Below are 14,206 nucleotides of genomic sequence, written 5' to 3' on the forward strand. Positions count from 1 at the left end.
TGAATTTTTTAAATTTTTCTTTAATTTCCTGGTTGACCCATTCATTCTTTAGTAGGATGCTCTTTAGCTTCCATGTATTTGAGTTCTTTCCGACTTTCCTCTTGTGATTGAGTTCTAGTTTCAAAGCACTGTGGTCTGAAAATATGCAGGGAATGATCCCAATCTTCTGGTACCAGTTGAGACCCGATTTGTGACCTAGGATTTGATCTATTCTGGAGAATGTTCCATGGGCATGCCAACAGACACATGAAAAAGTGCTCAACATCACTCGGCATCAGGGAAATCCAAATCAAAACCTCAATGAGATACCATCTCACACCAGTCAGAATGGCTAAAATTAACAAGTCAGGAAATAACAGATGTTGGTGGGGATTCGGAGAATGGGGAACACTCCTGCACTGTTGGTAGGAATGCAAGCTGATGCAGCCACTCTGGAAAACAGTATGGAGGTTCCTCAAAAAGTTGAAAATAGAGCTGCCCTATGACCCAGCAATTGCACTACTGGGTATTTACCCCAAAGATACAAATATAGTGATCCAAAGGGGTACGTGCACCCCAATGTTTTTAGCAGCAATGTCCACAATAGCCAAACTATGGAAAGAGCCAAGATGCCCATCGAGAGATGAATGGATAAAGAAGATGTGGTATATATATATATATATATATATATATATATATATATATATATATATATATATATATATATATAATGGAATATTATGCAGCCATCAAAAGGAATGAAATCTTGCCATTTGCAACGACATGGATGGAACTGGAGGGTATTATGCTGAGCAGAATAAGTCAATCAGAGAAAGACATGTAGCATATGATCTCACTGATAAGAGGAATTCTTTTTTTTTTTTTTTTAAGATTTTATTTATTTATTTGACAGAGAGAGACACAGCGAGAGAGGGAACACAAGCAGGGGGAGTGGGAGAGGGAGAAGCAGGCTTCCTGCAGAGCAGGGAGCCTGATGTGGGGCTCGATCCCAGGACCCTGGGATTATGACCTGAGCCGAAGGCAGACGCTTAATGATTGAGCCACCCAGGCACCCCGATAAGAGGAATTCTTAATCTCAGGAAATAAACTGAGGGTTGCTGGAGTGGGGGGCGGGAGGGATGGGGTGGCTGGATGATAGACATTGGGGAGGGTATGTGCTATGGTGAGTGCTATGAATTGTGCAAGACTGTTGAATCACAGACCTGTACCTCTGAAACAATACATTATATGTTAAAAAAAAAAGAAGATAGTAGGAAGGGAAAAATGAAAGGGGGGAATCAGAGGGGGAGACAAACCATGAGAGACTATGGACTCTGAGAAACAAACTGAGGGTTCTAGAGGGGAGGTGGTTGGGGTGATGGGTTAGCCTGATGATGGGTATTAAAGAGGGCATGTACTGAATGGAGCACTGGGTGTTATATGCAAACAATGAATCATGGAACACTACATAAAAAACTAATGATGTAATGTATGGTGATTAATATAACATAATAGAATTTAAAAAATGTAAAAAAAAAAAAAGTAAGAGGAAATGAGTGGGTAGACACCCTTAGAAAACAACGAATGGTGCAAGGTGTAGAGAATGGGTATGGCCTTGACATCCAACGGGCTTGGGCTTGACCCTGAGCTTTTCCTTGCTAGAATGACCTTGGGCAAATTATTTTACCAACCTGAGTATTGGTTTCAATTTTACAAAGTAAGGATAATAATATTTATCATAGGACTAATCAGAGAAATAAATAAGATGTTGTAAGTGCTCATAAAATAGGTGAAATGTTAGATAATCTAGAGCTGTGATGATGAGGAGGAGAGCTAATGACAATAGCTAACATTCATTAAACAGTTATTATATGCCAAGTAATGGTCTAAGCACTTTACAGGTGTTTGTTTAAGCTTTACAAGGTATGAGACGATACTATTCCTATCTCCTTTCACGGGAGAATGAACTCAGGCATGGATGAATAATTTGCCTAATGTTAACACGCCTAGTGAGTGGCAAGCTGGAACATGAGCACAGCCTACAAATGGAGCCCATATTGACCATCACTACCATAGCAATATCTAGCACACCTTAGGGAGGTCCATGATTCTCTTCGGCCACAATAAATAATAATATCATCACTATAATTATTTCTATACAATCAATAGGCCAATCAAAGTACAGGAGGTTTGAAGTACAGCAATATCATCAGAGTATAGTTGGGGAATAAATATTTGTTAAGTGAATGCATAATTAAGAGAGCGCCAGACTAGTTAACTGTCTCTTATCTGATTCCTTACATAAACTATTTGAAAATTATTTGGTGGGTACAAAGAACTTATCTAACTTTTTATTTTTGGCACAAAAGAGGAACAAAACCTCAAAATTCTGTGATTTTGCAGAGATTCGGAGTTTGTTCTTGACCACTGCATTTGGAGTCTGTTTTTGTGGAGAATGCCTTGGTTTAAGACCCATATGGCATAAATGCTTTGGGAAGCAGAAATAGATTTTACTTTATTACCCCTTTCACTAACAGAACCTAATCTGCTTGCAATGATTTAATCAGCAGCAGTGAATTGTTTGCAGAAAACCTGCTACATAAATCAAAAACTTCTGATATGCATTTGCTTGTGACTTCTCTGGTGCCCTCTGACCGGATGGGTGAGCCATCTGCAACTCCCTGTGTGTATGTATGTGTGTGTGTAACAATAAACTGAATAATCATAACATCAGAACAGATTCTTTTTTTTTTTTTAAGCCCAGTGATCACTGGCATTTTAGTTGATTCATATATACTCTGGTGTTTGGAAAATGCATTTTCTTTTAAATGCGGTGATCTGAATCATTTTTTAGATGAGAGTTAAGAGCTCAATATCCTTCCTTATTTTTTTTCCTACCCCATTTTGACCTTCCTTCTCTCTTTCTGGCCCATTTCAGTTATGTTTTTTTGGTCTCATGCAAAATACAGCAACTCAGATTAATTTAAGTATAAAAAAGAGAAAGAACAGGTATATGGGTGGATTTGGAGTCACTCTCTGCATCAAAAAACAAAGCAAAGAAAAATACAGCTTTTTCCATCTTCCACCAACAGGTTGTTCATCATTTTTTCCAATCTTTGCTGACACTCAATCCCAAAGCCACTTCTAAGTACCAATATCAAGCCATTATGCTTTATACCTTAAACATATACAATGTTATATGTCAATTATATCTCAATAAAAATGGGGGAAAATTATCCATTGTTGTATAAGTAACCACTCCAAATCTTAGTTGCTTAAAGCAGTAGACATTTGTTAACTCCCACTTTGGCTGGGGAAGTCATCTGGTCTGGGCCATGGTCAGTTGTTGTGAGGTGGACAGAGGTATTGTCTATGCATCTGGGAGAAACAGGCAGACTCTGTCCCACTTGGTCTCTCATCCAAAGGGGTATTACTGGGGTTTGATCAATGCAGGTGGTGGGGGTCCAAGGAAACGAGCAGAAGGGTGGGCAGCCTCTTACAGCCTAGCCTCAGACCTGGAGGGATACCACCTTCACCACATCTATTGGCCAAAGTAAGTGCCTAAGTCAACTCAGGTTCAAGGTGGGAAGTGGAGAAAAATATGTTACCTTCAGCAAAGTCATATTGCAGGGGCCTTGTTGGCAAACAATCTACAAAGACAGGAACCATGACCCTCAAAGGATCTGGGTAACAAGAGGAAGAATGGACACTTCACTTATGGCATCACACTGGGGTGAACCAATTCCACTCATTTTCATCTTTCTGTCGTTCCACTGAAGATTCAACACTCACCATCCTTGGATTAGCGTCATCCTAAGAATTCATGTAAATTGTGAAAGCAGAGCCCTAAAGAAAAAAAAACAACCAACCAACCAACCAAACAAACAAAAAAAACCCCCAAACAGCAAATGGTTCTCAGGGACCTGAGTCTTTGGGGAGGTAGAGGTGTATAGCATTGAGCAATGGGATGTTATCAGGCTGTGCTTGTCTATGTCTTGATACACAAGTTCAATTGAACCTCTGCTTAGAGAACTCTTTGTTGATGATGCCTGGGTGAAAACTTTATAAATAACAATTGTTTATTATAAAGATAAGACGGTATTAGGAGTGGTGTTGGTGAGGAACACTTCCTCCTCACTTCTAACATTTCTATCCTGTGGAAGTAGCTCAATTAGCATAACTTGGGGCCCTTCTTTTGCTTCTTTAGTTTAGGAGTTGGTGGAATGACCTACCTGGCTGGGATATTCAGAAGGAATAAGTGGGGATGCTCAGCTTAGCTAAGCCATCTATGTTGCAGGAGTTCTACACAGGGGAGGCCTGCTCCAGTCCAGCACTGCCTGAATTTGACTGAGTGGGCCTTGTAGATCCAGAGTTTGATATTATCAAGTTCACTTGACTAATCCACCTAAGGATGTGTCTTCCATCTTGGCCTCCATCTTTAATAAAAATGCTTGGCTTCCATATTTTTCTTTGTTTTATTTCTGTACTTTTTCACAATCTAGATGGGAAAGGGGGGTTTTTTTGTGGGCCCCCTTGGCAACCTCAATAGAGAAAAACATGTAAGCAAAAGATCAGCAGCATAAAATAATTTGGAGCATTTTGAAAACTTTATGGTTCATATACCTAGGCTAGATAGAGGTGTGGAGTGGGATCTAAAGGTAGAAAGACATGTGAGAATCAGACAACAAAACACTTGCATGCCTTATAGAACAGTGTAGGCTTTATAGTGATGGCATTATGTAACAGTCTTTGTCTGTTGATGTTGCTTTATGCTGGGGATGGAAATGAAAATACCAGTGTTTTGAAAAATCCACTCCTGCACAATGGTTGAGAATGTTCTGCCAGGGCTTCAAACATAATGCAATGGAGGCAAGTCATATGCACCACCTTACAGATTAAAATATACGTGTTCCGGGGCACCTGGGTGGCTCAGTCGTTGAGCGTCTGCCTTCGGCTCAGGTCATGATCCCAGGATCCTGGGATCGAGCCCCGCATCGGGCTCCCTGCTCTGTGGGAAGCCTGCTTCTCCCTCTTCCACTCCCCCAGCTTACGTTCCTGTTCTCGCTGTCTGTCTCTGTCAAATAAATAAATAAAATCTTAAAAAATAAATAAATAAAATAAAATATACGTGTTCCACAGACACAAACACAACAAATGAAACAAACCAAGAAAAAGAGAATAGTGAAAAGGAGGCAGAGAGATAGAGGGTTTTCAAATAGTACAGATGATTTCACTGTCCAGTCTTACCAATTAATATATTGGGCTTAGTCTAGCTGCTAAGTTACAGAGACCAAAATATCAGTGTGCACACAACACCAAACTCAATATGAAATCGTTGATCTCTGGATCTAAAAGAGCTCAAAGATAATCCAATCCATTTTTCACACAGGTTCAGCGATTTGCCCAAAGTCCCACAATTCACTTTTCAGTGTCTTTTTCAGCTCTCCAACCAGATTTGTTTCCTGCATTCAATATTCCACAACTCTGTTCTATAAGCCAGACTTATAGGTATTATCCTCCACTCCATCTCCTTCTTGTCTCCTCTGATTAGATTAGTTACCTTGTTACTTGTTTATTCTGCCCTAAGAGAGTTGCCCTTGCACTTCTCTTGCAGTAAAGCATGTCAAAAGTTGTCATTCAACAAGGATGTGAGGGTATTGAGATAGGAGAGTTCCAGAATGTCTTTTGCCCTGGAATTGCATGCTTCCTTTCAATGAGCATGTCCTATATGACCAAACTTGGACTGGGTGCTTGGAGGATCCCTGATGAGGTCGTTGGGCTCAAGTAAACACCAGACTTGCTCCAAACTGCTCCTAATTCTTGTCTCTCTTTATGCCATTCCTGCTGCTATTGTCATCTCTCTCCAGAACCCTACAGTTTCACTAAACCAGTAATCATTTCTTATAGCCACCCTTCCCATAATTGTCCATTTAGAACAGGGATTGGAAAACTATGGCCCACACTGGCCTCCTGTGTTTACAGACTTATCATAGCACAGTCACACCCATTCATTTACATATGGTCTACGGCTGCTTTCACTCTGCAACAGCAGAAGTGAGTCATCATGAGGCAGATCCTACAACCTACAGAGCTGAAAATGTTTACTATCTAGCCATTTACAGGATAAGTTTGTTGATACCTAATTTAGAAGGTTAGCCACATGGCACTTTGCTTTACATCTCTTGATAATAAATAATGGCTATTAACAATAGTCACCACTGAACGAGTGATTGAGAACTTAGGTAAAGGTTGAGTTCTTCATTTTACATTATAGCATTCAGTGTTCATGACCCATCTGAGGACTAAGTGTAATTCTTCACATAATAAAGGAAAGTAAACAAAGGCCTAGAGTAGTTTAGGAATCAGACCAACAGAGTGCATGCTAAGCAGCAGAAGTGGGATTTGAACTCAGATTTTTCCTGATGTTGAAATCTGTGCTCTGTGCTACTCTACAGCTGATTGCATGTCTCTTCTGTCTTGGGATGAAATTTAATTTCCTCTTTGTACAGTAGTTAACAGAGTGTCTTGCATGGGGTATGCTGTTAGCCTGTTCAGTTACTAGATAAATGCATGGCTGCATTCACACATGCAGAAGAAAAGGTAACTAGGGAGCATGTAACCATCAGCTATCTCTTGGTACTTTGCATGTGGCCAGGGGTAGTTCTTGGTGTTGTCTTATTGGAATCTAAGACCCTTGAAGGCACAGATGTATGTCTCCATTGAAGCAACCAAGACATAGATCAAATCTGGGCTTGGGGAATGCCTGTGAACTAGAATCCTGGAGACAAAGTCTACTTGTCCTGTTTCGGCTGCAAATTAAGTACTGTCTTGTGCAAATCACATACCTTTCTAAGCCCATTTACTAATTCATATATGAAGAAAATTTGATTTGTTGACCTTTAAGGTTTTATTACAAAGCCTATTCAAATATAAGAATTTGTGAGCATGATTATAACACTACTTTTGGTATATTTATCATAGAACCATCAGGTCTAAGACAGAGTGGGTGAAAGGAAGAGAGTAACTTTTACAAAGTGCTTACTATGTGCATGCTCATGTCTGGGTGTATTTCATGCATTGTCTCATTGAATCCTCAGAGCAGTCCTGGGGGGAGGGTGCAATAATTATTATAATAATTAAAAAAGGAGTTTCACAGGGATTAACAAAGTTTCCTTAGATCAAGCGCAAAATAAGATCCTCAGCAGGAATTTGAAACTAGGTCAGATTCATGACAAATAATACACTGTCCCCACCTCATCAAGCTTGTTACACCATGCCATCCCACACCAGACATTAACATGCCATTCCACACCAGATGCTAACCAAAGGCTGTCCCTCATTCCTTTGCTTCCAGTTCAAAATGTTTGATCTGAAAGCATAAGCTAAGTGAAAAGTATAGCAAAACCAAAAGCATTATTGGCAAGAGACTTCAAATTTCTGATCTTCTGAATCACAAGCTGCCTGCTACTGAAGTCTGTTGTGTTAAGTGATAAATCTTATCAAATCTCTTAAACATAACATATTTGTTTTTTTTAAAGATTGTATTTATTTATTTGACAGAGAGAGACACAGTGAGAGAGGGAACATAAGCAGGGGGAGTGGGAGAGGGAGAAGCAGGCTTCCCGCCGAGCAGGGAGCCCGATGTGGGACTTGATCCCAGAATCCTGGGATCCTGACCTGAGCCGAAGGCAGACCCTTAACGACTGAGCCACCCAGGAGCCCCAACATATTTGTTTTTATCATTACCCCTAGCATCTGAGTGTAGGCTTACCTAGTTTTAATCTGACAATTACAGTAGGCTGAAAGAGCCTCTGCTCATTCCTTTAAAAAAAGCTTCAAACTTTTCCAACACAGTCTTCGTATTTATTAAAGCTAATCATATCACCCCAAAATTAGGCAAAAGCTAAATAGTTAATTAAAGCTAATCATGGTACCCCCAAATTAGGTAAAAACTTAATACTAAATGCTTAGATGTCATCCCCAAATTAGACAAAAGCTAAATACCTAAGCATTTGTTTCATGTTCCTGAAAATAATACATTTTTATACCACCAAGTTTTCTGCTGATACATAGAGGGTAACATGTTCCTTTCAACTTTGGTATAAAAACACAGACTCCAATAAAAAGTAATAATAATAACCAATTTGTAAATATTTCATAATTTCCATTCTTATATATCACTATATTTAATCCTCCTTCAGTAGCCTGTGAAGTAGATGAGCTGATTCATATTTTATAGACAAGGAATAGAAGCTCAGAAAAGTTGAAAGGCTTGCCAACTCTAACTAACCTTTGCTGACGTTATTATGGTCAGGCACGTTTCCAGATAGTTAACATGTATCAACTCACTGTATTTCACCGAGACTAGAATCCAGGCTTCCCAAACCAAATTTCATCATTTTGCTTCCATTTGCTCAATTTTGTTTAGTTTTTGGGTTATTTTGTCTTATAATCAAAAACAAAATAGGGGCGCCTGGGTGGCTCAGTCGGTTACGGTTGTGAGATGGAGCACCAGGTTGAGCTCCGCACTCAGCAGGGATTCTGCTTGAGAGTCTCTCTCTCCCTCTCCCTCCCCCCTGCCCTTCCCCCTGCACACTCTCTCTCTATTCCTATAAATAAATAAATATAAATAATAAATTTTTTTAAAAAATAAAGAACACAGCATGACCAATAATTGCATGGTGTTTTGTAGTTTATAAATCAATTTTGGTAGAAATGTTTCATGTTTTCTTTTTCCTTATACTAACTCCAGGATGGCTGAATAATCTTCCATTGTATATATGTACCACATCTTCTTTATCCATTCATCTGTTGAAGGACTTCTCGGCTCCTTCCACAGTTTGGTTATTGTGGACATTGCTTCTATGAACAGAGAAAGACAATTATCATATGGCTTCACTCATATGTGGAACATAAGTAATAGCAAGGAGGACCACAGGGGAAGAGAGAGAAATCTGAAGGGGGAGAAATCAGAGAAGGAGACGAAACAGGAGAGACCATGGACCCCGGGAAACGAACTGAGGGTTTCAGAGGGGAGGGAGTAACGGGGTGATGGGTATTGAGGACACGTGTTGTGATGAGTACTGGGTGTTGTACGTAACTGATGAATCATTGAACATTACATCAAAAACTAATGATTTACTATATAGTGGCTAACTGAACATAATAATAATAATAATAATAATAATAATAATAATAATAAAATAATAACTCCAGGAGATAATTATCATTATACTCAAGATTTACAGATTCAAACAGACAAACAAAAATGAAGGCTCAGAAAAGTACCAGCATAAAGGTTTATATACCTTCAGTGCTGGTCCCTCTCTTTGTCTCTCTTCTTGTTGCCATTTCTCTTTGCCCCCCCCCCCCAATAACCAGTAATTCATCTTAACTCCATATTCTTACCAATGCTCAGGAGCTGAGTGGGCAAAAGAGAAGACACCAGCCAGACCAAATAGAGTGATTTAACCTGCAACTTCCTTCTTGCCTCCACCTTGGTGTTATATGATCAGGCAGCACAGGTTTCGAAGACTAAAATTAGAGAGATTAGATTTTATGATGATGAAAAATTCTCTCTGGAGGGTTGCATTTCACCTCGTGTGCACTGGAAGCCTGTTTTGACAGTTCTAACTATAAGAAACATTCCATCACTAATGGCTTGACCATGACTCACCTCCAATAGTTTCCATCTGCAACATCTGTCCAATTTGTTTTTCTCTTTTAAATCATGATTTTAATTTTATATTGAGCATGCTTTAAAGCAAAACCCACATACTGCTGTCCTACCAGGGAACTATTTAAACAAGCATGGAAGTTGAAATGTGGAAAATATGTCATCCTCCAAAGTTTTGCTAAACAGATTCTGGTCTTGTGCATCATTAACAGCAGAGGAATAGAGATAAGAGTTAGATTTTATGCTCTCAGCAACTGTGAACATTTGGTAGACAATGTGCATGCATTCATAAACCATGGACCTAGCAGGATAATTCATCTCTTCCTTCAATATTTAGATATCTTCACTTAAGTTCTCAGAGAGGCTTTAGTGTGTAGTCCCCCATCACATGTGAGAGCTAGTTTTCCAATACAATATTCTTCTGCCTTATGTCCACCATGATTTATGCATTGCCTCTACCACAGAGTATATTCTCTGAGAGTTTTCTTAATAACCTTTCCAGAAGCTGGTATGGGTTATCTTCTCTCTCTCTTTTTTTTTTTAAGATTTCGTTTATTCATTTGAGAGAGAGGGAGAGAGACAGAGAGAGCACAAACAGGGGGAGAGGCAGAGAGAGAGGGAGAAGCAGTCTCCCCACTGAGCAGGGAGCCCAATGCGGGGCTCGATCCCAGGACCTGCAGATCATGACCTGAGCTGAAGGCAGATGCTTAACCATCTGAGCCACCCAGGCACCCCAAAGTATGGATTATCTTCTTAAAAATTTAAGAAATACTACCATCTTATGTAGTTCCTTAAGAACTTTGACTTTAAGTAAAACTAATCCCAAATAAACTTTTACTTCTAAACTCACTGATTTGCAAACCAATGTTTATTGTGATAGTGCAGTTACTTCCATACTAAACCTTATTTTAGAGGCCATGTACCTGCAGGTGAGCTAGATAAGTACCAGGACAATGTATTATTCACCTCAGAATCCCCAGCACCTAAACTCAACTATACCCCATGTATTAGTGGACTGACTAGTTGTTAGATTGCTTAAGAACAACTTTTGGACCAGTCTCTAACTTGCTATGTGACCTTAGACCAGTGTCTTAACTTCTCAAGCTTCAGTTTCCTCATCCATAAAAAAGGGCTAATAATGGCACTTAATACATTTTGGTAGTGGATTAAATAAAACTCAGAGTTCATTTATGTTGTATATATGTTTATAAATGAGCAGAGCATAGTGCCTGACACAGCAATTGCATTAAAATGGTTCCTCAAAAAATTAAAAATAGAGCTACCCTATGACCCAGCAATTGTACTCCTGAGTATTTACCCCAAAGACACAGATGTAGTGAAAAGAGGGTCATATGCACCCCAGTGTTCATAGTAGCAATGTCTGCAATAGCCAAACTGTGGAAAGAGCCAAGATGCCCTTCAACAGATGAATGGATAAAGAAGATGTGGTCCATATATACAATGGAATATTACTCAGCCTTCAGAAAGGATGAATACCCAACTTTTACATCAACATGGATGGGACTGGAGGAGATTATGCTAAGTGAAAGAAGTCAAGCAGAGAAAGTCAATTATCATATGGTTTCACTTATTTGTGGACCATAAGGAATAGCATGGAGGACATTAGGAGAAGGAAGGGAAAAATGAAGGGGGGAACTGGAGGGAGAGATGAACCATGAGAGACTAGGGACTCTGAGAAACAAACTGAGGGTTTTAGAGGGGAGGGGTGTGGGGGAATGGGTTAGCCCGGTGATGGGTATTAGGAGGGCACTGCATGGAGCACTGGGTGTTATATGAAAACAATGGATCATGGATCACCACATCAAAAACTAATGATGTATTGTATGGTGACTAACATAACATAATAAAATAAAAAAAAAAGAAAAAAGAAAAGAAAATAATGTGGTAGTTATATTATTGGAGAAAGAATTTATTTAAAATATGCTGAATTGGAGTGCCTGGGTGGCTCAGTCATTAAGCATCTGCCTTCAGCTCAGGTCATGATCCCAGGGTCCTCGGATTGAGCCCCAGGTCGGGCTCCCTGCTCAGCAGGAAGCCTGCTTCTCCCTCTCCCACACCCCCTGCTTGTGTTCCCTCTCTCGCTGTCTCTCTCTCTGTAAAATAAATAAATAAAATCTTTAAAAAAATAAAATAAAATATGCTGAATTAATCTTGAATAAAGTTGGGAAATATGAAATCCTACAAATCTAGAATTTTCTTCTAATATAAAATTTCAAAGTCTCTGAGATATAATGGAAAGAATAAATGTATTTATGATCAGACATCCTGCCTTTGAGTCCCTGCTCAGTGACTTATTAGTGAGCAAGTTTTCTCATCACTCTGAGGTTTGCAGACCTTTGTTAGTAACAATGGATAATATTAATAACTACTGCATGAGCCTGTCATGAGGATTGTATCTGTGGCAACGTTCTCCAGGGCAGGGGCTTTCAAATTTTTAACCCCAAAAGCTTTTTTCCAAAGGACTTTTCTTCACAAAGAACCCAAAGAATAAGTAAAGAAAATAAATAACAAAGAGCTGAGTTTGTGGACTTGAACCAGGGGTGAGTGAGAGTTTTATGTGCTGATTCTACCCATCTCCCAACTCCCATCTGATTCCACACTTTCCCAGCTACCCCACAATTAGAAAATTATTTATCTGGGGTGAATAAATCCTAAACCAATGAAACAAGGAATGAGTGTGCTGGTAAAATTTTTCCTCTGTCTTTCCTTTTGTGGTTACCAATACTTCTGTGATGCATCATATTCTTCCTGGATTTGGGAAGAAGATCCCAGTGACCTTAACCAGGGGTGCTTTGTGGAAGGCCAAGACTTTCATAGGGCTCCAGGGTGGCTAAACATTGCACCAATAATAACTAGCTGTGGATACTAATGAAGGAAATGTGGAAGATTGATCTCTGGGCTCATCTCTGAACTGAGAACATCTCATAAAATTAGGATTTGGGTGGTAGAGACCTGGTATTGGGGATTAGTTTCCTTCTGTTTGTCAAGCTGTATTTGACTGATGTTGCACTGGATATCAATTCCTGATGATTGATACATTTGATAGAGAAGGAGGGACTGATAGAATAAGAAGATCTGAGATTGGAAGGGTTTCCAAGACCCTCATTTTACAGATAGAAATGCTAAGGCCCAGAGAATTCAGAGGTTTTCCCAAGACCACCATATGAAATCAAGTTACTGAGAACTGGAGGCTGTGTGTTGGCAACACTCTCAGCAGATGGAACTATATAGACATCATTAAAGGTGGATCTGGGTGGGACCTCTCAGTGTCCCCACACTTGTTAAGATCATTCTCCATCTCTGAAACTGAGGAGTTATTACTATTTAACCTTCCTACATACAACACTAGTCAGGACTGTCCTCTAGGAAGTCTTAGAAGCTCATGACCAAGAAGGAGTTAGAAGAAATGAGTCGGGGAAGACTTCTGTGAAAGACAAAGGGAAGAACACACAAGTAGGTGGGAAAAGTCTGCCAACCTTAGTGTAGGTCTGGCTCCTGCAAGGTCTCAGATGTCACTGCAGCTCTGAGAGAGTCTCAGTCAAGGACTGAGAGCCCCAGAGCAAGGGTCCTGTATTGGGCAGAATGGCCATTCTCTATTACCCCTGGTGAGTGTAGCCATTGACTCAGAGCCATCCCAGGGTGGTGTGGCCTCAGTGCAAACACTGCAGCCCATACCAAAGGTATAGCCGATGGAGGCTGCAACTGACTTCCCTCCTTGCACCAGGTTCCCTCCTGAAGGGAGGTCTAGGTGGCATGTTTCTATGGTTGCTAGAAAGATAAGAAAATAATGCCTAAGACAGCACCTGACCGTAATACATAATGGCGTGGCCACGGTGCTTTGGGTAAGTTACCTGGCCCACAATCCACTATCATCTCCTCTGTTTGAGAATTGCCCCCTCTCATGCTGGGGATAGATGAGCTGGAGAATTACATGACATTTATCCTATTTGACATTTCCCCCTTAACATAGGACTAGGAATGGGACCTCTGGACCAATTGTGTTAAAGTGTTTCTATATTTGAGAATTTGAAAATGAAAATCCAAGAAAATAATTGAATACATTTTTTTAAATGTGTCTATTTAGAGTCATTGCAGCACGCACAGTGGTTAAAGGCACAGACTCTGGAGAAAGACTGAGTGAGAGCAAATCCTGCCCCAGCCACTGTAGTATGTATGCTGGCTCAGAGAACTCCTCATAGCCCTGTATCCCCAATAGGAAGAATACCCAAGTTGGGGAATCAAAGAGTGGAAGCAAGAATGGCCTCACATTCCTTTGTTCTCAGTGACTGAAGGGGAAAATTTGTATTTCTTACCCCTGCAACTCTGGGCTTGGTAGCTTGAAAGGTTCTGTCCCCAGAAGGGGGGCACTCCTTCTAGGCGACACAACAAGGGTCCCATTGAACAACATGGCATGGCTGCTGCCCAGGCACTTTGGATCCCTTGTGTACAGGATCCAGCATAAGAGAAGAGGAGTTACCATCTAGGCAAGAGTAATTGATCCTAATCAATTGTGCTTCCTATGGCTATCTT

Source organism: Mirounga angustirostris, unplaced genomic scaffold, assembly GCF_029215605.1.
Source record: "Mirounga angustirostris isolate CCGP_5_RB_7025 unplaced genomic scaffold, mMirAng1.0.hap1 SCAF_2, whole genome shotgun sequence".
In the NCBI taxonomy this organism is placed as follows: Eukaryota; Metazoa; Chordata; class Mammalia; order Carnivora; family Phocidae; genus Mirounga; species Mirounga angustirostris.